The following is a 24,304-nucleotide window of genomic DNA, read 5'->3' on the forward strand; positions in this document are numbered from 1 at the left end:
GGAGAGTGGTGATGGAGAGTGGTGGTGGTGAGGGTGAGGAGAGTTGGTGAGGGTCAGTGGTGAGCATGAGTGGTGAGGGAAAGGGGTGAGTGGTGAGGGTGAGGGGTTAGGGAGAGTGGTGAGGGTGAGTAGTGAGTGGTGAGCGTGAGTGGTGAGTGGTGAGGATTGAGGAAGAGTGGTGAGGGTGAGTGGTGAGGGTGACTGGTGAGCGTGAGTGGTCAGGGAAATGGGTGAGTGGTCAGGGTGTGTGGTGAGCGTGAGTGGTGAGGGAGAGGGGTGAGTGATAGTGAGTGGTGAGGGTGAGTGGTGAGGGAGAGTGGTGAGGGTGAGTAGTGTTAGTGAGGGTGTGTAGTGAGTGGTGAGGGTGAGTGGTGAGGGTGATTAGTGAGTAGTGAGGGTGAGTGGTGAGTGTGAGTGGTGGTGGTGAGGGTGAGTGATAGTGGTGAGGGTGAGAATGAGTGGTGAGCGTGAGTGGTGAGCGTGAGTGGTGAGGGAGAGGGGTGAGCGATGAGGGTGAGTGATGAGAGAGAGTGGTGAGGGAGAGTGCCGAGGGAGAGTGGTGGTGGTGAGGGTGAGGATGGTTGGTGATGGTGAGTGGTGAGCGTGAGTGGTAAGGAAAAGGGGTGAGTGGTGAGAGTGAGTGGTGAGGGAGAGTGGTGAGGGTGAGTAGTGTTTGTGAGGGTGAGTAGTGAGTGGTGAGGGTGAGTGCTGAGGGTGATTAGTGAGTAGTGAGGGTGAGTGGTGAGGGAGAGTGGTGAGTGGTGAGCGTGAGTGGTGAGTGGTGAGGAGTGAGGAAGAGTGGTGATGGAGAGTGGTGAGTAGTGAGAATGATTGGTGAGGGTGAGTGGTGAGGGTGAGTGGTGAGCGTGAGTGGTGAGAGAGAGGGGTGAGTGGTGAGAGAGAGGGGTGAGCGTGAGTGGTGAGGGAGAGGGGTGAGTTTTGAGAGTGAGTGGTGAGGGAGAGTGGTGAGGGTGAGTGGTGAGCGTGAGTGGTGAGAGAGAGGGGTGAGTGGTGAGAGAGAGGGGTGAGCGTGAGTGGTGAGGGAGAGGGGTGAGTTTTGAGAGTGAGTGGTGAGGGAGAGTGGTGAGGGTGAGTAGTGTTGGTGAGGGTGAGTAGTGAGTGGTGAGGGTGAGTGGTGAGGTTGATTAGTGAGTAGTGAGGGTGAGTGGTGAGGGTGAGTGGTGAGTGGTGAGCGTGAGTGGTGAGTGGTGAGGAGTGAGGAAGAGTGGTGATGGAGTGTGGTGAGTAGTGAGAATGATTGGTGAGGGTGAGTGGTGAGGGTGATTGGTGAGTGTTGAGAGAGAGGGGTGAGCGTGAGTGGTGAGGGAGAGCGGTGAGTTTTGAGAGTGAGTGGTGAGGGTGAGTGGTGAGGGTGAGTGGTGAGGGAGAGGGGTGAGTGGTGAGGGAGAGGGGTGAGTGGAGAGTGTGAGTGGTGAGTGGTGAGGGTGAGTGATGAGAGGTGAGAGTGAGTGGTGAGGGTGAGTGCTGAGTGGTGAGAGTGAGTGGTGAGTGTGAGTGTTGAGGTTCAGTGGTGAGTGGTTAGAGATGACTTGTGAGGGTGAGTTATGAGGGTGAGTGGTGGTAGTCAGGGTGAGTGGTGGTGGTGAGGGTGAGTGTTGAGGGTGAGTGGTGGTGGCTAGGGTGAGTGTTGAGTGTGAGTGGTGGTGGTGAGGGTGAGGATGATTGGTGAGGGTGAGTGGTGAGCGTGAGTGTTGAGAGAGTGGTGAGGGAGAGTGGTGAAGGAGAGTGGTGAGGGTGAGTAGTGGTGGTGAGGGTGAGAAGTGAGGGTGAGTGGTGAAGGTGAGTGAGTGGTGAGGGTGAGTGGTGAGGGTGAGTGTGAGTGGTGAGTGATAGTGAGTGGTGAGTGGTGAGGGAGAGTGGTGATGGTGATTAGTGAGGGTGAGTGAGGAAGAGTGGTGAGGGTAAATGGTGAGGGGTGAGTGGTGAGGATGAGTGGTAGTGGTGAGGGTGAGGATGAGTGGTGAGCGTGAGTGGTGAGGGAGAGGGATGAGTGGTGAGGGTGAGTGATGAGAGAGAGTGGTGAGGGAGAGTGGTGGTGGTGAGCGTGAGGATGGTTGGTGAGGGTGAGTGGTGAGGGTGATTAGTGAGTAGTGAGGGTGAGTGGTGAGGGTGAGTGGTGAGTGGTGAGCGTGAGTAGTGAGTGGTGAGGAGTGAGGAAGAGTGGTGATGGAGAGTGGTGAGTAGTGAAAATGATTGGTGAGGGTGAGTGGTGAGCGTGAGTGGTGAGGGAGAGGGGTGAGTTTTGAGAGTGAGTGGTGAGGGTGAGTGGTGAGGGTGAGTGGTGAGTAGTGAGAATGATTGGTGAGGGTGAGTGGTGAGCGTGAGTGGTGAGGGAGAGGGGTGAGTGGTGAGGGTGAGGGAGAGGGGTGAGTGGTGAGGGAGAGGGGTGAGTGGTGAGGGTGAGTGGAGAGTGGTGAGCGTGAGTGGTGAGAGTGAGTGGTGAGGGTGAGTGGTGAGGGAGAGGGGTGAGTGGTGAGGGTGAGTGGTGAGTGGTGAGTGGTGAGTGGTGAGCATGAGTGGTGAGTGGTGAGGGTGAGTAATGAGAGGTAAGAGTGAGTGTTGAGGTTCAGTGGTGAGTGGTGATAGGTGACTTGTGAGGGTGAGTGGTGAGGGTGAGTGGTGGTAGTGAGGGTGAGTGGTGGTGGTGAGGGTGAGTGTTGAGGGTGAGTGGTGGTGGCTAGGGTGAGTGTTGAGTATGAGTGGTGAGTGGTGGAGGTGAGGGTGAGGATGATTGGTGAGGGTGAGTGGTGAGTGTGAGTGTTGAGAGAGTGGTGAGGGAGAGCGGTGATGGAGAGTGGTGAGGGTGAGTAGTGGTGGTGAGGGTGAGTAGTGCGGGTGAGTGGTGAGGGTGAGTGAGTAATGAGGGTGAGTGGTGAGGGTGAGTGTGTGGTAAGTGATAGTGAGTGGTGAGGGAGAGTGGTGATGGTGATTAGTGAGGGTGAGTGAGGAAGAGTGGTGAGGGTGAATGGTGAGGGGAGAGTGATGAGGATGAGTGGTGAGAGAGAGTGGTGAGGGAGAGTGGTGATGGAGAGTGGTGGTGGTGAGGGTGAGGAGAGTTGGTGAGGGTGAGTGGTGAGCATGAGTGGTGAGGGAAAGGGGTGAGTGGTGAGGGAGATTGGTGAGGGAGAGTGGTGAGCGTGAGTGGTGAGGGAAAGGGATGAGTGGTGAGGGTGAGTGGTGAGGGAGAGTGGTGAGGGTGAGTAGTGGTGGTGAGGGTGAGTAGTGAGTGGTGAGAGTGAGTGGTAAGTGTGAGTTGTGAGGGTGAGTGGTGAGAGGTGAGTGGTGAGAGTGAGGGTGAGTGGTGATGGTGTGTGGTGGTGGTGAGGGAGATGGGTAAGCTTGAGTGGTGAGAGTGAGTGGTGAATGGTGAGGGTGAGTGGTGAGGGTGAGTGGTGAGGGTGAGTGGTGAGTAGTGAGGATGATTGGTGAGGGTGAGTGGTTAGGGTGAGGGTGAGTGGTGAGCGTGAGTGGTGAGTGGTGAGGGTGAGTGGTGAGGGTGAGTGGTGAGTAGTGAGGATGATTGGTGAGGGTGAGTGGTGAGCATGAGTGGTGAGGGAGAGGGGTGAGCGGTGAGGATGAGTGGTGAGGGAGAGTGGTGAGGGTGAGTAGTGGTGAGGAGGGTGAGTAATGTGGTGAGGGAGAGTGGTGAGGGAGAGTGGTGGTGATGAGGGTGAGAATAGTTGGTGATGGTGAGTGGTGAGCGTGAGTGGTGAGGGAAATGGGTGAGTGGTGAGGGTGAGTGGTTAGGGAGAGTGGTGAGGGTGAGTAGTGTTAGTGAGGGTGAGTGGTGAGGGTGAGTGGTGAGTGGTGAGCGTGAGTGGTGAGTGGTGAGGATTGAGTAAGAGTGGTGAGGGTGAGTGGTGAGGGTGACTGGTGAGCGTGAGTGGTCAGGGAAATGGGTGAGTGGTCAGGGTGAGTAGTGAGCGTGAGTGGTGAGGGAGAGGGGTGAGTGATAGTGAGTGGTGAGGGTGAGTGGTGAGGGTGAGTGAGTAATGAGGGTGAGTGGTGAGGGTGAGAGGTGATGGTGATTAGTGAGGGTGAGTGAGGAAGAGTGGTGAGGGTGAATGGTGAGGGGTGAGTGGTGAGGATGAGTGGTGAGAGAGAGTGGTGAGGGAGAGTGGTGATGGAGAGTGGTGGTGGTGAGGGTGAGGAGAGTTGGTGAGGGTGAGTGGTGAGCATGAGTGGTGAGGGAAAGGGGTGAGTGGTGAGGGTGAGTGGTTAGGGAGAGTGGTGAGGGTGAGTAGTGTTAGTGAGGGTGAGTAGTGAGTGGTGAGGGTGATTAGTGAGTAGTGAGGGTGAGTGGTGAGGGTGAGTGGTGAGTGGTGAGCGTGAGTGGTGAGTGGTGAGGATTGAGGAAGAGTGGTGAGGGTGAGTGGTGAAGGTGACTGGTGAGCGTGAGTGGTCAGGGAAATGGGTGAGGGGTCAGGGTGAGTGGTGAGCGTGAGTGGTGAGGGAGAGGGGTGAGTGATAGTAAGTGGTGAGGGTGAGTGGTTAGGGAGAGTGGTGAGGGTGAGTAGTATTAGTGAGGGTGTGTAGTGAGTGGTGAGGGAGTGTGGTGAGGGTGATTAGTGAGTAGTGAGGGTGAGTGGTGAGTGTGAGTGGTGGTGGTGAGGGTGAGTGATAGTGGTGACGGTGAGAATGAGTGGTGAGCGTGAGTGGTGAGCGTGAGTGGTGAGGGAGAGGGGTGAGTGGTGAGGGTGAGTGATGAGAGAGAGTGTGAGGGAGAGTGCCGAGGGATAGTGGTGGTGGTGAGGGTGAGGATGGTTGGTGATGGTGAGTGGTGAGCGTGAGTGGTAAGGGAAAGGGGTGAGTGGTGAGAGTGAGTGGTGAGGGAGAGTGGTGAGGGTGAGTAGTGTTTGTGAGGGTGAGTAGTGAGTGGTGAGGGTGAGTGCTGAGGGTGATTAGTGAGTAGTGAGGGTGAGTGGTGAGGGAGAGTGGTGAGTGGTGAGTGGTGAGCGTGAGTGGTGAGTGGTGAGGAGTGAGAATGATTGGTGAGGGTGAGTGGTGAGGGTGAGTGGTGAGCGTGAGTGGTGAGAGAGAGGGGTGAGTGGTGAGAGAGAGGGGTGAGCGTGAGTGGTGAGGGAGAGGGGTGAGTTTTGAGAGTGAGTGGTGAGGGTGAGTGGTGAGAATGATTGGTGAGTGGTGAGCGTGAGTGGTGAGGGAGAGGGGTGAGTGGTGAGGGTGAGTGGTGAGGGAGAGGGGTGAGTGGTGAGGGAGATGGGTGAGTGGTGAGGGTGAGTGGTGAGTGTTGAGTGGTGAGCGTGAGTGGTGAGAGTGAGTGGTGAGGGTGAGTGGTGAGTGGTGAGGTGGAGAGTGTGAGTGGTGAGTGGTGAGGGTGAGTGATGAGAGGTGAGAGTGAGTGGTGAGGGTGAGTGCTGAGTGGTGAGAGTGAGTGGTGAGGGTGAGTGTTGAGGTTCAGTGGTGAGTGGTGAGAGGTGACTTGTGAGGGTGAGTGGTGAGGGTGAGTGGTGGTAGTGAGGGTGAGTGGTGGTGGTGAGGGTGAGTGTTGAGGGTGAGTGGTGGTGGCTAGGGTGAGTGTTGAGTGTGAGTGGTGAGTGGTGGTGGTGAGGGTGAGGATGATTGGTGAGGGTGAGTGGTGAGCGTGAGTGTTGAGAGAGTGGTGAGGAACAGTGGTGAGGGAGAGTGGTGAGGGTGAGTAGTGGTGGTGAGGGTGAGTAGTGAGAGTGAGTGGTGAGGGTGAGTGAGTGGTGAGGGTGAGTGGTGAGGGTGAGTGTGAGTGAAGAAGAGTGGTGAGGGTGAATGGTGACGGGTGAGTGGTGAGGATGAGTGGTGAGAGAGAATGGTGAGGGAGAGTGGTGAGGGAGAGTGGTGGTGGTGAGGGTGAGGATAGTTGGTGAGGGTGAGTGGTGAGCGTGAATGGTGAGGGAAAGGGGTGAGTGGTGAGGGTGAGTGGAAAGGGTGAGTGGTGAGCGTGAGTGGTGAGTGGTGAGGAGTGAGGAAGAGTGGTGAGGGAGAGGGGTGAGTGGTGAGGAAGAGTGGTGAGTGGTGAGGAACAGGGGTGAGTGGTGGTGAGTGGTGAGTGTGAGAGTGAGTGGTGAGGGAGATGGGTGAGTGGTGAGGGTGAGTGGTGAGTGTTGAGTGGTGAGCGTGAGTGGTGAGAGTGAGTGGTGAGGGTGAGTGGTGAGTGGTGAGGTGGAGAGTGTGAGTGGTGAGTGGTGAGGGTGAGTGATGAGAGGTGAGAGTGAGTGGTGAGGGTGAGTGCTGAGTGGTGAGAGTGAGTGGTGAGGGTGAGTGTTGAGGTTCAGTGGTGAGTGGTGAGAGGTGACTTGTGAGGGTGAGTGGTGAGGGTGAGTGGTGGTAGTGAGGGTGAGTGGTGGTGGTGAGGGTGAGTGTTGAGGGTGAGTGGTGGTGGCTAGGGTGAGTGTTGAGTGTGAGTGGTGAGTGGTGGTGGTGAGGGTGAGTGGTGAGGGTGAGTAGTGGTGAGGAGGGTGAGTAATGTGGTGAGGGAGAGTGGTGAGGGAGAGTGGTGGTGATGAGGGTGAGAATAGTTGGTGATGGTGAGTGGTGAGCGTGAGTGGTGAGGGAAATGGGTGAGTGGTGAGGGTGAGTGGTTAGGGAGAGTGGTGAGGGTGAGTAGTGTTAGTGAGGGTGAGTTGTGAGGGTGAGTGGTGAGTGGTGAGCGTGAGTGGTGAGTGGTGAGGATTGAGTAAGAGTGGTGAGGGTGAGTGGTGAGGGTGACTGGTGAGCGTGAGTGGTCAGGGAAATGGGTGAGTGGTCAGGGTGAGTAGTGAGCGTGAGTGGTGAGGGAGAGGGGTGAGTGATAGTGAGTGGTGAGGGTGAGTGGTGAGGGTTAGTGAGTAATGAGGGTGAGTGGTGAGGGTGAGTGGTGATGGTGATTAGTGAGGGTGAGTGAGGAAGAGTGGTGAGGGTGAATGGTGAGGGGTGAGTGGTGAGGATGAGTGGTGAGAGAAAGTGGTGAGGGAGAGTGGTGTTGGAGAGTGGTGGTGGTGAGGGTGAGGAGAGTTGGTGAGGGTGAGTGGTGAGCATGAGTGGTGAGGGAAAGGGGTGAGTGGTGAGGGTGAGTGGTTAGGGAGAGTGGTGAGGGTGAGTAGTGTTAGTGAGGGTGAGTAGTGAGTGGTGAGGGTGATTAGTGAGTAGTGAGGGTGAGTGGTGAGGGTGAGTGGTGAGTGGTGAGCGTGAGTGGTGAGTGGTGAGGATTGAGGAAGAGTGGTGAGGGTGAGTGGTGAAGGTGACTGGTGAGCGTGAGTGGTCAGGGAAATGGGTGAGGGGTCAGGGTGAGTGGTGAGCGTGAGTGGTGAGGGAGAGGGGTGAGTGATAGTAAGTGGTGAGGGTGAGTGGTTAGGGAGAGTGGTGAGGGTGAGTAGTATTAGTGAGGGTGTGTAGTGAGTGGTGAGGGAGTGTGGTGAGGGTGATTAGTGAGTAGTGAGGGTGAGTGGTGAGTGTGAGTGGTGGTGGTGAGGGTGAGTGATAGTGGTGACGGTGAGAATGAGTGGTGAGCGTGAGTGGTGAGCGTGAGTGGTGAGGGAGAGGGGTGAGTGGTGAGGGTGAGTGATGAGAGAGAGTGTGAGGGAGAGTGCCGAGGGATAGTGGTGGTGGTGAGGGTGAGGATGGTTGGTGATGGTGAGTGGTGAGCGTGAGTGGTAAGGGAAAGGGGTGAGTGGTGAGAGTGAGTGGTGAGGGAGAGTGGTGAGGGTGAGTAGTGTTTGTGAGGGTGAGTAGTGAGTGGTGAGGGTGAGTGCTGAGGGTGATTAGTGAGTAGTGAGGGTGAGTGGTGAGGGAGAGTGGTGAGTGGTGAGTGGTGAGCGTGAGTGGTGAGTGGTGAGGAGTGAGAATGATTGGTGAGGGTGAGTGGTGAGGGTGAGTGGTGAGCGTGAGTGGTGAGAGAGAGGGGTGAGTGGTGAGGGTGAGTGGTTAGGGAGAGTGGTGAGGGTGAGTAGTGTTAGTGAGGGTGAGTAGTGAGTGGTGAGGGTGATTAGTGAGTAGTGAGGGTGAGTGGTGAGGGTGAGTGGTGAGTGGTGAGCGTGAGTGGTGAGTGGTGAGGATTGAGGAAGAGTGGTGAGGGTGAGTGGTGAAGGTGACTGGTGAGCGTGAGTGGTCAGGGAAATGGGTGAGGGGTCAGGGTGAGTGGTGAGCGTGAGTGGTGAGGGAGAGGGGTGAGTGATAGTAAGTGGTGAGGGTGAGTGGTTAGGGAGAGTGGTGAGGGTGAGTAGTATTAGTGAGGGTGTGTAGTGAGTGGTGAGGGAGTGTGGTGAGGGTGATTAGTGAGTAGTGAGGGTGAGTGGTGAGTGTGAGTGGTGGTGGTGAGGGTGAGTGATAGTGGTGACGGTGAGAATGAGTGGTGAGCGTGAGTGGTGAGCGTGAGTGGTGAGGGAGAGGGGTGAGTGGTGAGGGTGAGTGATGAGAGAGAGTGTGAGGGAGAGTGCCGAGGGATAGTGGTGGTGGTGAGGGTGAGGATGGTTGGTGATGGTGAGTGGTGAGCGTGAGTGGTAAGGGAAAGGGGTGAGTGGTGAGAGTGAGTGGTGAGGGAGAGTGGTGAGGGTGAGTAGTGTTTGTGAGGGTGAGTAGTGAGTGGTGAGGGTGAGTGCTGAGGGTGATTAGTGAGTAGTGAGGGTGAGTGGTGAGGGAGAGTGGTGAGTGGTGAGTGGTGAGCGTGAGTGGTGAGTGGTGAGGAGTGAGAATGATTGGTGAGGGTGAGTGGTGAGGGTGAGTGGTGAGCGTGAGTGGTGAGAGAGAGGGGTGAGTGGTGAGAGAGAGGGGTGAGCGTGAGTGGTGAGGGAGAGGGGTGAGTTTTGAGAGTGAGTGGTGAGGGTGAGTGGTGAGAATGATTGGTGAGTGGTGAGCGTGAGTGGTGAGGGAGAGGGGTGAGTGGTGAGGGTGAGTGGTGAGGGAGAGGGGTGAGTGGTGAGGGAGATGGGTGAGTGGTGAGGGTGAGTGGTGAGTGTTGAGTGTTGAGTGGTGAGCGTGAGTGGTGAGAGTGAGTGGTGAGGGTGAGTGGTGAGTGGTGAGGTGGAGAGTGTGAGTGGTGAGTGGTGAGGGTGAGTGATGAGAGGTGAGAGTGAGTGGTGAGGGTGAGTGCTGAGTGGTGAGAGTGAGTGGTGAGGGTGAGTGTTGAGGTTCAGTGGTGAGTGGTGAGAGGTGACTTGTGAGGGTGAGTGGTGAGGGTGAGTGGTGGTAGTGAGGGTGAGTGGTGGTGGTGAGGGTGAGTGTTGAGGGTGAGTGGTGGTGGCTAGGGTGAGTGTTGAGTGTGAGTGGTGAGTGGTGGTGGTGAGGGTGAGGATGATTGGTGAGGGTGAGTGGTGAGCGTGAGTGTTGAGAGAGTGGTGAGGAACAGTGGTGAGGGAGAGTGGTGAGGGTGAGTAGTGGTGGTGAGGGTGAGTAGTGAGAGTGAGTGGTGAGGGTGAGTGAGTGGTGAGGGTGAGTGGTGAGGGTGAGTGTGAGTGAAGAAGAGTGGTGAGGGTGAATGGTGACGGGTGAGTGGTGAGGATGAGTGGTGAGAGAGAATGGTGAGGGAGAGTGGTGAGGGAGAGTGGTGGTGGTGAGGGTGAGGATAGTTGGTGAGGGTGAGTGGTGAGCGTGAATGGTGAGGGAAAGGGGTGAGTGGTGAGGGTGAGTGGAAAGGGTGAGTGGTGAGCGTGAGTGGTGAGTGGTGAGGAGTGAGGAAGAGTGGTGAGGGAGAGGGGTGAGTGGTGAGGAAGAATGGTGAGTGGTGAGGAACAGGGGTGAGTGGTGGTGAGTGGTGAGTGTGAGAGTGAGTGGTGAGGGAGATGGGTGAGTGGTGAGGGTGAGTGGTGAGTGTTGAGTGGTGAGCGTGAGTGGTGAGAGTGAGTGGTGAGGGTGAGTGGTGAGTGGTGAGGTGGAGAGTGTGAGTGGTGAGTGGTGAGGGTGAGTGATGAGAGGTGAGAGTGAGTGGTGAGGGTGAGTGCTGAGTGGTGAGAGTGAGTGGTGAGGGTGAGTGTTGAGGTTCAGTGGTGAGTGGTGAGAGGTGACTTGTGAGGGTGAGTGGTGAGGGTGAGTGGTGGTAGTGAGGGTGAGTGGTGGTGGTGAGGGTGAGTGTTGAGGGTGAGTGGTGGTGGCTAGGGTGAGTGTTGAGTGTGAGTGGTGAGTGGTGGTGGTGAGGGTGAGTGGTGAGGGTGAGTAGTGGTGAGGAGGGTGAGTAATGTGGTGAGGGAGAGTGGTGAGGGAGAGTGGTGGTGATGAGGGTGAGAATAGTTGGTGATGGTGAGTGGTGAGCGTGAGTGGTGAGGGAAATGGGTGAGTGGTGAGGGTGAGTGGTTAGGGAGAGTGGTGAGGGTGAGTAGTGTTAGTGAGGGTGAGTTGTGAGGGTGAGTGGTGAGTGGTGAGCGTGAGTGGTGAGTGGTGAGGATTGAGTAAGAGTGGTGAGGGTGAGTGGTGAGGGTGACTGGTGAGCGTGAGTGGTCAGGGAAATGGGTGAGTGGTCAGGGTGAGTAGTGAGCGTGAGTGGTGAGGGAGAGGGGTGAGTGATAGTGAGTGGTGAGGGTGAGTGGTGAGGGTTAGTGAGTAATGAGGGTGAGTGGTGAGGGTGAGTGGTGATGGTGATTAGTGAGGGTGAGTGAGGAAGAGTGGTGAGGGTGAATGGTGAGGGGTGAGTGGTGAGGATGAGTGGTGAGAGAAAGTGGTGAGGGAGAGTGGTGTTGGAGAGTGGTGGTGGTGAGGGTGAGGAGAGTTGGTGAGGGTGAGTGGTGAGCATGAGTGGTGAGGGAAAGGGGTGAGTGGTGAGGGTGAGTGGTTAGGGAGAGTGGTGAGGGTGAGTAGTGTTAGTGAGGGTGAGTAGTGAGTGGTGAGGGTGATTAGTGAGTAGTGAGGGTGAGTGGTGAGGGTGAGTGGTGAGTGGTGAGCGTGAGTGGTGAGTGGTGAGGATTGAGGAAGAGTGGTGAGGGTGAGTGGTGAAGGTGACTGGTGAGCGTGAGTGGTCAGGGAAATGGGTGAGGGGTCAGGGTGAGTGGTGAGCGTGAGTGGTGAGGGAGAGGGGTGAGTGATAGTAAGTGGTGAGGGTGAGTGGTTAGGGAGAGTGGTGAGGGTGAGTAGTATTAGTGAGGGTGTGTAGTGAGTGGTGAGGGAGTGTGGTGAGGGTGATTAGTGAGTAGTGAGGGTGAGTGGTGAGTGTGAGTGGTGGTGGTGAGGGTGAGTGATAGTGGTGACGGTGAGAATGAGTGGTGAGCGTGAGTGGTGAGCGTGAGTGGTGAGGGAGAGGGGTGAGTGGTGAGGGTGAGTGATGAGAGAGAGTGGTGAGGGAGAGTGCCGAGGGAGAGTGGTGGTGGTGAGGGTGAGGATGGTTGGTGATGGTGAGTGGTGAGCGTGAGTGGTAAGGGAAAGGGGTGAGTGGTGAGAGTGAGTGGTGAGGGAGAGTGGTGAGGGTGAGTAGTGTTTGTGAGGGTGAGTAGTGAGTGGTGAGGGTGAGTGCTGAGGGTGATTAGTGAGTAGTGAGGGTGAGTGGTGAGGGAGAGTGGTGAGTGGTGAGTGGTGAGCGTGAGTGGTGAGTGGTGAGGAGTGAGAATGATTGGTGAGGGTGAGAGGTGAGGGTGAGTGGTGAGCGTGAGTGGTGAGAGAGAGAGGGGTGAGTGGTGAGAGAGAGGGGTGAGCGTGAGTGGTGAGGGAGAGGGGTGAGTTTTGAGAGTGAGTGGTGAGGGTGAGTGGTGAGGGTGAGTGGTGAGAATGATTGGTGAGTGGTGAGCGTGAGTGGTGAGGGAGAGGGGTGAGTGGTGAGGGTGAGTGGTGAGGGAGAGGGGTGAGTGGTGAGGGAGATGGGTGAGTGGTGAGGGTGAGTGGTGAGTGTTGAGTGGTGAGCGTGAGTGGTGAGAGTGAGTGGTGAGGGTGAGTGGTGAGTGGTGAGGTGGAGAGTGTGAGTGGTGAGTGGTGAGGGTGAGTGATGAGAGGTGAGAGTGAGTGGTGAGGGTGAGTGCTGAGTAGTGAGAGTGAGTGGTGAGGGTGAGTGTTGAGGTTCAGTGGTGAGTGGTGAGAGGTGACTTGTGAGGGTGAGTGGTGAGGGTGAGTGGTGGTAGTGAGGGTGAGTGGTGGTGGTGAGGGTGAGTGTTGAGGGTGAGTGGTGGTGGCTAGGGTGAGTGTTGAGTGTGAGTGGTGAGTGGTGGTGGTGAGGGTGAGGATGATTGGTGAGGGTGAGTGGTGAGCGTGAGTGTTGAGAGAGTGGTGAGGAACAGTGGTGAGGGAGAGTGGTGAGGGTGAGTAGTGGTGGTGAGGGTGAGTAGTGAGAGTGAGTGGTGAGGGTGAGTGAGTGGTGAGGGTGAGTGGTGAGGGTGAGTGTGAGTGAAGAAGAGTGGTGAGGGTGAATGGTGTCGGGTGAGTGGTGAGGATGAGTGGTGAGAGAGAATGGTGAGGGAGAGTGGTGAGGGAGAGTGGTGGTGGTGAGGGTGAGGATAGTTGGTGAGGGTGAGTGGTGAGCGTGAATGGTGAGGGAAAGGGGTGAGTGGTGAGGGTGAGTGGAAAGGGTGATTGGTGAGCGTGAGTGGTGAGTGGTGAGGAGTGAGGAAGAGTGGTGAGGGAGAGGGGTGAGTGGTGAGGAAGAGTGGTGAGTGGTGAGGAACAGGGGTGAGTGGTGGTGAGTGGTGAGTGTGAGAGTGAGTGGTGCGGGAGATGGGTGAGTGGTGAGGGTGAGTGGTGAGTGTTGAGTGGTGAGCGTGAGTGGTGAGAGTGAGTGGTGAGGGTGAGTGGTGAGTGGTGAGGTGGAGAGTGTGAGTGGTGAGTGGTGAGGGTGAGTGATGAGAGGTGAGAGTGAGTGGTGAGAGTGAGTGCTGAGTGGTGAGAGTGAGTGGTGAGGGTGAGTGTTGAGGTTCAGTGGTGAGTGGTGAGAGGTGACTTGTGAGGGTGAGTGGTGAGGGTGAGTGGTGGTAGTGAGGGTGAGTGGTGGTGGTGAGGGTGAGTGTTGAGGGTGAGTGGTGGTGGCTAGGGTGAGTGTTGAGTGTGAGTGGTGAGTGGTGGTGGTGAGGGTGAGGATGATTGGTGAGGGTGAGTGGTGAGCGTGAGTGTTGAGAGAGTGGTGAGGAACAGTGGTGAGGGAGAGTGGTGAGGGTGAGTAGTGGTGGTGAGGGTGAGTAGTGAGAGTGAGTGGTGAGGGTGAGTGAGTGGTGAGGGTGAGTGGTGAGGGTGAGTGTGAGTGAAGAAGAGTGGTGAGGGTGAATGGTGACGGGTGAGTGGTGAGGATGAGTGGTGAGAGAGAATGGTGAGGGAGAGTGGTGAGGGAGAGTGGTGGTGGTGAGGGTGAGGATAGTTGGTGAGGGTGAGTGGTGAGCGTGAATGGTGAGGGAAAGGGGTGAGTGGTGAGGGTGAGTGGTAAGGGTGAGTGGTGAGCGTGAGTGGTGAGTGGTGAGGAGTGAGGAAGAGTGGTGAGGGAGAGGGGTGAGTGGTGAGGAAGAGTGGTGATTGGTGAGGAACAGGGGTGAGTGGTGGTGAGTGGTGAGTGTGAGGGTGAGTGGTGAGCGTGAGTCGTGAGGGAGAGGGGTGAGTGGTGAGGGAGAGGGGTGAGCATGAGTGGTGAGTGGTGAGTAGTGAGGATGATTGGTGAGGGTGAGTGGTGAGCGTGAGTGGTGAGGGAGAGGGGTGAGTAGTGTGTGGTGAAAGTGAGTGGTGATGGTGAGTGGTGAGAATGAGTGGTGAGGGTGTGTGGTGAGCGTGAGTGGTGAGTGGTGAGAATTATGGGTGAGTTGTGAGGGTGAGTGGTGGTGGTGAGGGTGAGTGGTGAGGGTGAGTGGTGAGAGAGACTGGTGAGGGAGAGTGGTGAGGGAGAGTGGTGTCGGTGAGGGTGAGGATCGTTGGTGAGGGTGAGTGGTGAGCGTGAGTGGTGAGGGAAAGGGATGAGTGGTGAGGGTGAGTGGTGAGGGAGAGTGGTGAGGGTGAGTAGTGGTGGTGAGGGTGAGTAGTGAGTGGTGAGGGTGAGTGGTGAGGGTGATTAGTGAGTAGTGAGGGTGAGTGGTGAGGTTGAGTGGTGAGCGTGTGTGGTGAGGGAGAGGGGTGAGTGGTGAGCGTGAGTGGTGAGGGAGAGGGGTTAGTGGTGAGGGTGAGTGGTGAGTAGTGAGAATGATTTGTGAGGGTGAGTGGTGAGGGTGAGTGGTCAGGGTGAGTGGTGAGGTAAAGGGATGAGTGGTTAGGGAGAGGGGTGAGCGTGAGTGGTGAGGGAGTGGCTTTAGTGGTGAGAGTGAGTGGTGAGGGTGAGTGGTGAGGGTGAGTGGTGAGCGTGAGTGGTGAGGGAGAGGGGTGAGTGGCGAGGGTGAGTGGTGAGGGTGAGTGGTGATTAGTGAGAAGGATTGGTGAGGGTGAGTGGTGAGCGTGAGTGGTGAGGGAGAGGGGTGAGTGGCGAGGGTGAGTGGTGAGGGAGAGGGGTGAGTAGTGAGGGAGAGGGGTGAGTGGTGAGGGTGAGTGTGAGTGGTGAGTGGTGAGCGTGAGTGGTGAGGGTGAGTGGTGAGGGTGAGTGGTAAGTGTGAGACGTGAGGGTGAGTGGTGAGTGGTGAGAGGTGAGTGGTGAGGATGAGTGTGAATGTGAGTGGTGAGTGATAGTGAGTGGTGATTGGTGAGGAAGAGTGGTGATGGTTATTAGTGAGGGTGAGTGAGGAAGAGTGGTGAGGGTGAATGGTGAGGGGTGAGTGGTGAGGATGAGTGGTGAGAGAGAGTGTTGAGGGAGAGTGGTGAGGGAGAGTGGTGGTGGTGAGGCTGAGGATAGTTGGTGAAGGTGAGTGGTGAGCGTGAGTGGTGAGGGAAAGGGGAGAGTGGTGAGGGTGAGTAGTGTTAGTGAGGGTGTGTAGTGAGTGGTGAGGGTGAGTGGTGAGGGTGATTAGTGAGTAGTGAGGGTTAGTGGTGATTGTGAGTGGTGGTGGTGAGGGTGATTGGTGAGGGTGAGTGGTTGTGGTGAGGGTGAGAATGAGTGGTGAGCATGAGTGGTGAGCATGATTGGTGAGGGAAAGGGGTGAGTGGTGAGAGTTAGTGGTGAGGGAGAGTGGTGAGGGTGAGTAGTGTTGGTGAGGGTGAGTAGTGAGTGGTGAGGGTGAGTGGTGAGGGTGATTAGTGAGTAGTGAGGGTGAGTGATAAGGGTGAGTGGTGAGTGGTGAGCGTGAGTGGTGAGTGGTGAGGAGTGAGGAAGAGTGGTGATGGAGAGTGGTGAGTAGTGAGAATGATTGGTGAGGGTGAGTGGTTAGGGCGAGTGGTGAGGGTGAGTAGTGTTAGTGAGGGTGAGTAGTGAGTGGTGAGGGTGATTAGTGAGTAGTGAGGGTGAGTGGTGAGGGTGAGTGGTGAGTGGTGAGCGTGAGTGGTGAGTGGTGAGGATTGAGGAAGAGTGGTGAGGGTGAGTGGTGAGGGTGACTGGTGAGCGTGAGTGGTCAGGGAAATGGGTGAGTGGTCAGGGTGAGTGGTGAGCGTGAGTGGTGAGGGAGAGGGGTGAGTGATAGTAAGTGGTGAGGGTGAGTGGTTAGGGAGAGTGGTGAGGGTGAGTAGTATTAGTGAGGGTGTGTAGTGAGTGGTGAGGGAGAGTGGTGAGGGTGATTAGTGAGTAGTGAGGGTGAGTGGTGAGTGTGAGTGGTGGTGGTGAGGGTGAGTGATAGTGGTGATGGTGAGAATGAGTGGTGAGCGTGAGTGGTGAGCGTGAGTGGTGAGGGAGAGGGGTGAGTGGTGAGGGTGAGTGATGAGAGAGAGTGGTGAGGGAGAGTGCCGAGGGAGAGTGGTGGTGGTGAGGGTGAGGATGGTTGGTGATGGTGAGTGGTGAGCGTGAGTGGTAAGGGAAAGGGGTGAGTGGTGAGAGTGAGTGGTGAGGGAGAGTGGTGAGGGTGAGTAGTGTTTGTGAGGGTGAGTAGTGAGTGGTGAGGGTGAGTGCTGAGGGTGATTAGTGAGTAGTGAGGGTGAGTGGTGAGGGAGAGTGGTGAGTGGTGAGTGGTGAGCGTGAGTGGTGAGTGGTGAGGAGTGAGAATGATTGGTGAGGGTGAGTGGTGAGGGTGAGTGGTGAGCGTGAGTGGTGAGAGAGAGGGGTGAGTGGTGAGAGAGAGGGGTGAGCGTGAGTGGTGAGGGAGAGGGGTGAGTTTTGAGAGTGAGTGGTGAGGGTGAGTGGTGAGGGTGAGAATGATTGGTGAGTGGTGAGCGTGAGTGGTGAGGGAGAGGGGTGAGTGGTGAGGGTGAGTGGTGAGGGAGAGGGGTGAGTGGTGAGGGAGATGGGTGAGTGGTGAGGGTGAGTGGTGAGTGTTGAGTGGTGAGCGTGAGTGGTGAGAGTGAGTGGTGAGGGTGAGTGGCGAGTGGTGAGGTGGAGAGTGTGAGTGGTGAGTGGTGAGGGTGAGTGATGAGAGGTGAGAGTGAGTGGTGAGGGTGAGTGCTGAGTGGTGAGAGTGAGTGGTGAGGGTGAGTGTTGAGGTTCAGTGGTGAGTGGTGAGAGGTGACTTGTGAGGGTGAGTGGTGAGGGTGAGTGGTGGTAGTGAGGGTGAGTGGTGGTGGTGAGGGTGAGTGTTGAGGGTGAGTGGTAGTGGCTAGGGTGAGTGTTGAGTGTGAGTGGTGAGTGGTGGTGGTGAGGGTGAGGATGATTGGTGAGGGTGAGTGGTGAGCGTGAGTGTTGAGAGAGTGGTGAGGAACAGTGGTGAGGGAGAGTGGTGAGGGTGAGTAGTGGTGGTGAGGGTGAGTAGTGAGAGTGAGTGGTGAGGGTGAGTGAGTGGTGAGGGTGAGTGGTGAGGGTGAGTGTGAGTGAAGAAGAGTGGTGAGGGTGAATGGTGACGGGTGAGTGGTGAGGATGAGTGGTGAGAGAGAATGGTGAGGGAGAGTGGTGAGGGAGAGTGGTGGTGGTGAGGGTGAGGATAGTTGGTGAGGGTGAGTGGTGAGCGTGAATGGTGAGGGAAAGGGGTGAGTGGTGAGGGTGAGTGATAAGGGTGAGTGGTGAGCGTGAGTGGTGAGTGGTGAGGAGTGAGGAAGAGTGGTGAGGGAGAGGGGTGAGTGGTGAGGAAGAGTGGTGAGTGGTGAGGAACAGGGGTGAGTGGTGGTGAGTGGTGAGTGTGAGGGTGAGTGGTGAGCGTGAGTCGTGAGGGAGAGGGGTGAGTGGTGAGGGAGAGGGGTGAGCATGAGTGGTGAGTGGTGAGTAGTGAGGATGATTGGTGAGGGTGAGTGGTGAGCGTGAGTGGTGAGGGAGAGGGGTGAGTAGTGAGTGGTGAAAGTGAGTGGTGATGGTGAGTGGTGAGAATGAGTGGTGAGGGTGTGTGGTGAGCGTGAGTGGTGAGTGGTGAGAGTTATGGGTGAGTTGTGAGGGTGAGTGGTGGTGGTGAGGGTGAGTGGTGAGGGTGAGTGGTGAGAGAGACTGGTGAGGGAGAGTGGTGAGGGAGAGTGGTGGTGGTGAGGGTGAGGATCGTTGGTGAGGGTGAGTGGTGAGCGTGAGTGGTGAGGGAAAGGGATGAGTGGTGAGGGTGAGTGGTGAGGGAGAGTGGTGAGGGTGAGTAGTGGTGGTGAGGGTGAGTAGTGAGTGGTGAGGGTGAGTGGTGAGGGTGATTAGTGAGTAGTGATGGTGAGTGGTGAGGTTGAGTGGTGAGCGTGTGTGGTGAGGGAGAGGGGTGAGTGGTGAGCGTGAGTGGTGAGGGAGAGGGGTTAGTGGTGAGGGTGAGTGGTGAGTAGTGAGAATGATTTGTGAGGGTGAGTGGTGAGGGTGAGTGGTCAGGGTGAGTGGTGAGGTAAAGGGATGAGTGGTTAGGGAGAGGGGTGAGCGTGAGTGGTGAGGGAGAGGCTTTAGTGGTGAGAGTGAGTGGTGAGGGTGAGTGGTGAGGGTGAGTGGTGAGCTTGAATGGTGAGGGAGAGGGGTGAGTGGCGAGGGTGAGTGGTGAGGGTGAGTGGTGATTAGTGAGAAGGATTGGTGAGGGTGAGTGGTGAGCGTGAGTGGTGAGGGAGAGGGGTGAGTGGCGAGGGTGAGTGGTGAGGGAGAGGGGTGAGTAGTGAGGGAGAGGGGTGAGTGGTGAGGGTGAGTGTGAGTGGTGAGTGGTGAGCGTGAGTGGTGAGGGTGAGTGGTGAGGGTGAGTGGTAAGTGTGAGACGTGAGGGTGAGTGGTGAGTGGTGAGAGGTGAGTGGTGAGGATGAGTGTGAATGTGAGTGGTGAGTGATAGTGAGTGGTGATTGGTGAGGAAGAGTGGTGATGGTGATTAGTGAGGGTGAGTGAGGAAGAGTGGTGAGGGTGAATGGTGAGGGGTGAGTGGTGAGGATGAGTGGTGAGAGAGAGTGTTGAGGGAGAGTGGTGAGGGAGAGTGGTGGTGGTGAGGGTGAGGATAGTTGGTGAAGGTGAGTGGTGAGCGTGAGTGGTGAGGGAAAGGGGAGAGTGGTGAGGGTGAGTAGTGTTAGTGAGGGTGTGTAGTGAGTGGTGAGGGTGAGTGGTGAGGGTGATTAGTGAGTAGTGAGGGTTAGTGGTGATTGTGAGTGGTGGTGGTGAGGGTGAGTGGTGAGGGTGAGTGGTTGTGGTGAGGGTGAGAATGAGTGGTGAGCATGAGTGGTGAGCATGATTGGTGAGGGAAAGGGGTGAGTGGTGAGAGTTAGTGGTGAGGGAGAGTGGTGAGGGTGAGTAGTGTTGGTGAGGGTGAGTAGTGAGTGGTGAGGGTGAGTGGTGAGGGTGATTAGTGAATAGTGAGGGTGAGTGATAAGGGTGAGTGGTGAGTGGTGAGCGTGAGTGGTGAGTGGTGAGGAGTGAGGAAGAGTGGTGATGGAGAGTGGTGAGTAGTGAGAATGATTGGTGAGGGTGAGTGGTGAGGGTGAGTGGTGAGCGTGAGTGGTGAGAGAGAGCGGTGAGTGGTGAGAGAGAGGGGTGAGCGTGAATGGTGAGGGAGAGGGTGAGTTTTGAGAGTGAGTGGTGAGGGTGAGTGGTGAGGGTGAGTGGTGAGGGTGAGTGGTAAGTGTGAGGTGTGAGGGTGATTGGTGAGTGGTGAGAGGTGAGTGGTGAGGGTGAGTGTGAATGTGAGTGGTGAGTGATAGTGAGTGGTGATTGGTGAGGAAGAGTGGTGATGGTGATTAGTGAGGGTGAGTGAGGAAGAGTGGTGAGGGTGAATGGTGAGGGGTGAGTGGTGAGGATGAGTGGTGAGAGAGAGTGTTGAGGGAGAGTGGTGAGGGAGAGTGGTGGTGGTGAGGGTGAGGATAGTTGGTGAGGGTGAGTGGTGAGCGTGAGTGGTGAGGGAAAGGGGTGAGTGGTGAGGGTGAGTGGTTAGGGAGAGTGGTGAGGGTGAGTAGTGTTAGTGAGGGTGTGTAGTGAGTGGTGAGGGTGAGTGGTAAGGGTGATTAGTGAGTAGTGAGGGTGAGTGGTGAGTGTGAGTGGTGGTGGTGAGGGTGAGTGGTGAGGGTGAGTGGTTGTGGTGAGGGTGAGAATGAGTGGTGAGCATGAGTGGTGAGCATGATTGGTGAGGGAAAGGGGTGAGTGGTGAGAGTTAGTGGTGAGGGAGAGTGGTGAGGGTGAGTAGTGTTGGTGAGGGTGAGTAGTGAGTGGTGAGGGTGAGTGGTGAGGGTGATTAGTGAGTAGTGAGGGTGAGTGATGAGGGTGAGTGGTGAGTGGTGAGCGTGAGTGGTGAGTGGTGAGGAGTGAGGAAGAGTGGTGAGGGTGAGTGGTTGTGGTGAGGGTGAGAATGAGTGGTGAGCATGAGTGGTGAGCATGATTGGTGAGGGAAAGGGGTGAGTGGTGAGAGTTAGTGGTGAGGGAGAGTGGTGAGGGTGAGTAGTGTTGGTGAGGGTGAGTAGTGAGTGGTGAGGGTGAGTGGTGAGGGTGATTAGTGAGTAGTGAGGGTGAGTGATAAGGGTGAGTGGTGAGTGGTGAGCGTGAGTGGTGAGTGGTGAGGAGTGAGGAAGAGTGGTGATGGAGAGTGGTGAGTAGTGAGAATGATTGGTGAGGGTGAGTGGTGAGGGTGAGTGGTGAGCGTGAGTGGTGAGAGAGAGCGGTGAGTGGTGAGAGAGAGGGGTGAGCGTGAATGGTGAGGGAGAGGGTGAGTTTTGAGAGTGAGTGGTGAGGGTGAGTGGTGAGGGTGAGTGGTGAGGGTGAGTGGTAAGTGTGAGACGTGAGGGTGATTGGTGAGTGGTGAGAGGTGAGTGGTGAGGGTGAGTGTGAATGTGAGTGGTGAGTGATAGTGAGTGGTGATTGGTGAGGAAGAGTGGTGATGGTGATTAGTGAGGGTGAGTGAGGAAGAGTGGTGAGGGTGAATGGTGAGGGGTGAGTGGTGAGGATGAGTGGTGAGAGAGAGTGTTGAGGGAGAGTGGTGAGGGAGAGTGGTGGTGGTGAGGGTGAGGATAGTTGGTGAGGGTGAGTGGTGAGCGTGAGTGGTGAGGGAAAGGGGTGAGTGGTGAGGGTGAGTGGTTAGGGAGAGTGGTGAGGGTGAGTAGTGTTAGTGAGGGTGTGTAGTGAGTGGTGAGGGTGAGTGGTAAGGGTGATTAGTGAGTAGTGAGGGTGAGTGGTGAGTGTGAGTGGTGGTGGTGAGGGTGAGTGGTGAGGGTGAGTGGTTGTGGTGAGGGTGAGAATGAGTGGTGAGCATGAGTGGTGAGCATGATTGGTGAGGGAAAGGGGTGAGTGGTGAGAGTTAGTGGTGAGGGAGAGTGGTGAGGGTGAGTAGTGTTGGTGAGGGTGAGTAGTGAGTGGTGAGGGTGAGTGGTGAGGGTGATTAGTGAGTAGTGAGGGTGAGTGATGAGGGTGAGTGGTGAGTGGTGAGCGTGAGTGGTGAGTGGTGAGGAGTGAGGAAGAGTGGTGATGGAGAGTGGTGAGTAGTGAGAATGATTGGTGAGGGTGAGTGGTGAGGGTGAGTGGTGAGCGTGAGTGGTGAGAGAGAGCGGTGAGTGGTGAGAGAGAGGGGTGAGCGTGAGTGGTGAGGGAGAGGGTGAGTTTTGAGAGTGAGTGGTGAGGGTGAGTGGTGAGGGTGAGTGGTGAGGGTGAGTGGTAAGTGTGAGACGTGAGGGTGATTGGTGAGTGGTGAGAGGTGAGTGGTGAGGGTGAGTGTGAATGTGAGTGGTGAGTGATAGTGAGTGGTGATTGGTGAGGAAGAGTGGTGATGGTGATTAGTGAGGGTGAGTGAGGAAGAGTTGTGAGGGTGAGTGGTGAGAGAGAGGGGTGAGTGGTGAGAGAGAGGGGTGAGCCTGAGTGGTGAGGGAGAGGGGTGAGTTTTGAGAGTGAGTGGTGAGTGGTGAGGAGTGAGGAAGAGTGGTGATGGAGAGTGGTGAGTAGTGAGAATGATTGGTGAGGGTGAGTGGTGAGGGTGAGTGGTGAGCGTGAGTGGTGAGAGAGAGGGGTGAGTGGTGAGAGAGAGGGGTGAGCCTGAGTGGTGAGGGAGAGGGGTGAGTTTTGAGAGTGAGTGGTGAGGGTGAGTGGTGAGGGTGAGTGGTGAGTAGTGAGAATGATTGGTGAGGGTGAGTGGTGAGCGTGAGTGGTCAGGGAGAGGGGTGATTGGTGAGGGTGAGTTGTGAGGGAGAGGGGTGAGTGGTGAGGGAGAGGGGTGAGGGTGAGTGGTGAGTGGTGAGTGTGAGAGTGAGTGGTGAGGGTGAGTGGTGAGTGGTGAGGTGGAGAGTGTGAGTGGTGAGTGGTGAGGGTGAGTGATGAGAGGTGAGAGTGAGTGGTGAGGGTGAGTGCTGAGTGGTGAGAGTGAGTGGTGAGGGTGAGTGTTGAGGTTCAGTGGTGAGTGGTGAGAGGTGACTTGTGAGGGTGAGTGGTGAGGGTGAGTGGTGGTAGTGAGGGTGAGTGGTGGTGGTGAGGATGAGTGTTGACGGTGAGTGGTGGTGGCTAGGGTGAGTGTTGAGTGTGAGTGGTGAGTGGTGGTGGTGAGGGTGAGGATGATTGGTGAGGGTGAGCGTGAGTGTTGAGAGAGTAGTGAGGGAGAGTGGTGAGGGAGAGTGGTGAGGGTGAGTAGTGGTGGTGAGGGTGAGTAGTGAGAGTGAGTGGTGAGGGTGAGTGGTGAGGATGAGTGTGAGTGAGAGTGAGGAAGAGTGGTGAGGGTGAATGGTGAGGGGTGAGTGGTGAGGATGAGTGGTGAGAGAGAGTGGTGAGGGAGAGTGGTGAGGGAGAGTGGTGGTGGTGAGGGTGAGAATAGTTGGTGAGGGTGAGTGGTGAGCGTGAGTGGTGAGGGAAAGGGGTGAGTGGTGAAGGTGAGTGGTTAGGGAGAGTGGTGAGGGTGAGTATTGTTAGTGAGGGTGAGTAGTGAGTGGTGAGGGTGATTAGTGAGTAGTGAGGGTGAGTGGTGAGTCTGAGTGGTGGTGTGAGGGTGAGTGGTGAGGGTGAGTGGTAGTGGTGAGGGTGAGAATGAGTGGTGAGCATGAGTGGTGAGCGTGAGTGGTGAGGGAGAGGAGTGAGTGGTGAGGGTGAGTGATGAGAGAGAGTGGTGAGGGAGAGTGCTGAGGGAGAGTGGTGGTGGTGAGGGTGAGGATGGTTGGTGAGGGTGAGTGGTGAGCATGATTGGTGAGGGAAAGGGGTGAGTGGTGAGAGTTAGTGGTGAGGGAGAGTGGTGAGGGTGAGTCGTGTTGGTGAGGGTGAGTAGTGAGTGGTGAGGGTGAGTGGTGAGGGTGATTAGTGAGTAGTGAGGGTGAGTGATGAGGGTGAGTGGTGAGTGGTGAGCGTGAGTGGTGAGTGGTGAGGAGTGAGGAAGAGTGGTGATGGAGAGTGGTGAGTAGTGAGAATGATTGGTGAGGGTGAGTGGTGAGGGTGAGTGGTGAGTGTGAGTGGTGAGAGAGAGGGGTGAGTGGTGAGAGAGAGGGGTGAGCGTGAGTGGTGAGGGAGAGGGGTGAGTTTTGAGAGTGAGTGGTGAGGGTGAGTGGTGAGGGTGAGTGGTGAGTAGTGAGAATGATTGGTGAGGGTGAGTGGTGAGCGTGAGTGGTGAGGGAGAGGGCTGATTGGTGAGGGTGAGTTGTGAGGGAGAGGGGTGAGTGGTGAGGGAGAGGGGTGAGTGGTGAGGGTGAGTGGTGAGGTGGAGAGTGTGAGTGGTGAGGGTGAGTGATGAGAGGTGAGAGTGAGTGGTGAGGGTGAGTGCTGAGTGGTGAGAGTGAGTGGTGTTGAGGTTCAGTGGTGAGTGGTGAGAGGTGACTTGTGAGGGTGAGTTGTGAGGGTGAGTGGTGGTAGTGAGGGTGAGTGGTGGTGGTGAGGGTGAGTGTTGACGGTGAGTGGTGGTGGCTAGGGTGAGTGTTGAGTGTGAGTGGTGAGTGGTGGTGGTGAGGGTGAGGATGATTGGTGAGGGTGAGTGGTGAGCGTGAGTGTTGAGAGAGTAGTGAGGGAGAGTGGTGAGGGAGAGTGGTGAGGGTGAGTAGTGGTGGTGAGGGTGAGTAGTGAGAGTGAGTGGTGAGGGTGAGTGGTGAGGATGAGTGTGAGTGTGAGTGAGGAAGAGTGGTGAGGGTGAATGGTGAGGGGTGAGTGGTGAGGATGAGTGGTGAGAGAGAGTGGTGAGGGAGAGTGGTGAGGGAGAGTGGTGGTGGTGAGGGTGAGAATAGTTGGTGAGGGTGAGTGGTGAGCGTGAGTGGTGAGGGAAAGGGGTGAGTGGTGAGGGTGAGTGGTTAGGGAGAGTGGTGAGGGTGAGTAGTGTTAGTGAGGGTGTGTAGTGAGTGGTGAGGGTGAGTGGTAAGGGTGATTAGTGAGTAGTGAGGGTGAGTGGTGAGTGTGAGTGGTGGTGGTGAGGGTGAGTAGTGAGGGTGAGTGGTTGTGGTGAGGGTGAGAATGAGTGGTGAACATGAGTGGTGAGCATGATTGGTGAGGGAAAGGGGTGAGTGGTGAGAGTTAGTGGTGAGGGAGAGTGGTGAGGGTGAGTAGTGTTGGTGAGGGTGAGTAGTGAGTGGTGAGGGTGAGTGGTGAGGGTGATTAGTGAGTAGTGAGGGTGAGTGATGAGGGTGAGTGGTGAGTGGTGAGCGTGAGTGGTGAGTGGTGAGGAGTGAGGAAGAGTGGTGATGGAGAGTGGTGAGTAGTGAGAATGATTGGTGAGGGTGAGTGGTGAGGGTGAGTGGTGAGCGTGAGTGGTGAGAGAGAGCGGTGAGTGGTGAGAGAGAGGGGTGAGCGTGAGTGGTGAGGGAGAGGGTGAGTTTTGAGAGTGAGTGGTGAGGGTGAGTGGTGAGGGTGAGTGGTGAGGGTGAGTGGTAAGTGTGAGACGTGAGGGTGATTGGTGAGTGGTGAGAGGTGAGTGGTGAGGGTGAGTGTGAATGTGAGTGGTGAGTGATAGTGAGTGGTGATTGGTGAGGAAGAGTGGTGATGGTGATTAGTGAGGGTGAGTGAGGAAGAGTGGTGAGGGTGAGTGGTGAGAGAGAGGGGTGAGTGGTGAGAGAGAGGGGTGAGCCTGAGTGGTGAGGGAGAGGGGTGAGTTTTGAGAGTGAGTGGTGAGTGGTGAGGAGTGAGGAAGAG

This window comes from Lampetra fluviatilis, chromosome 55, assembly GCF_964198595.1.
Source record: "Lampetra fluviatilis chromosome 55, kcLamFluv1.1, whole genome shotgun sequence".
Lineage (NCBI taxonomy): Eukaryota > Metazoa > Chordata > Hyperoartia > Petromyzontiformes > Petromyzontidae > Lampetra > Lampetra fluviatilis.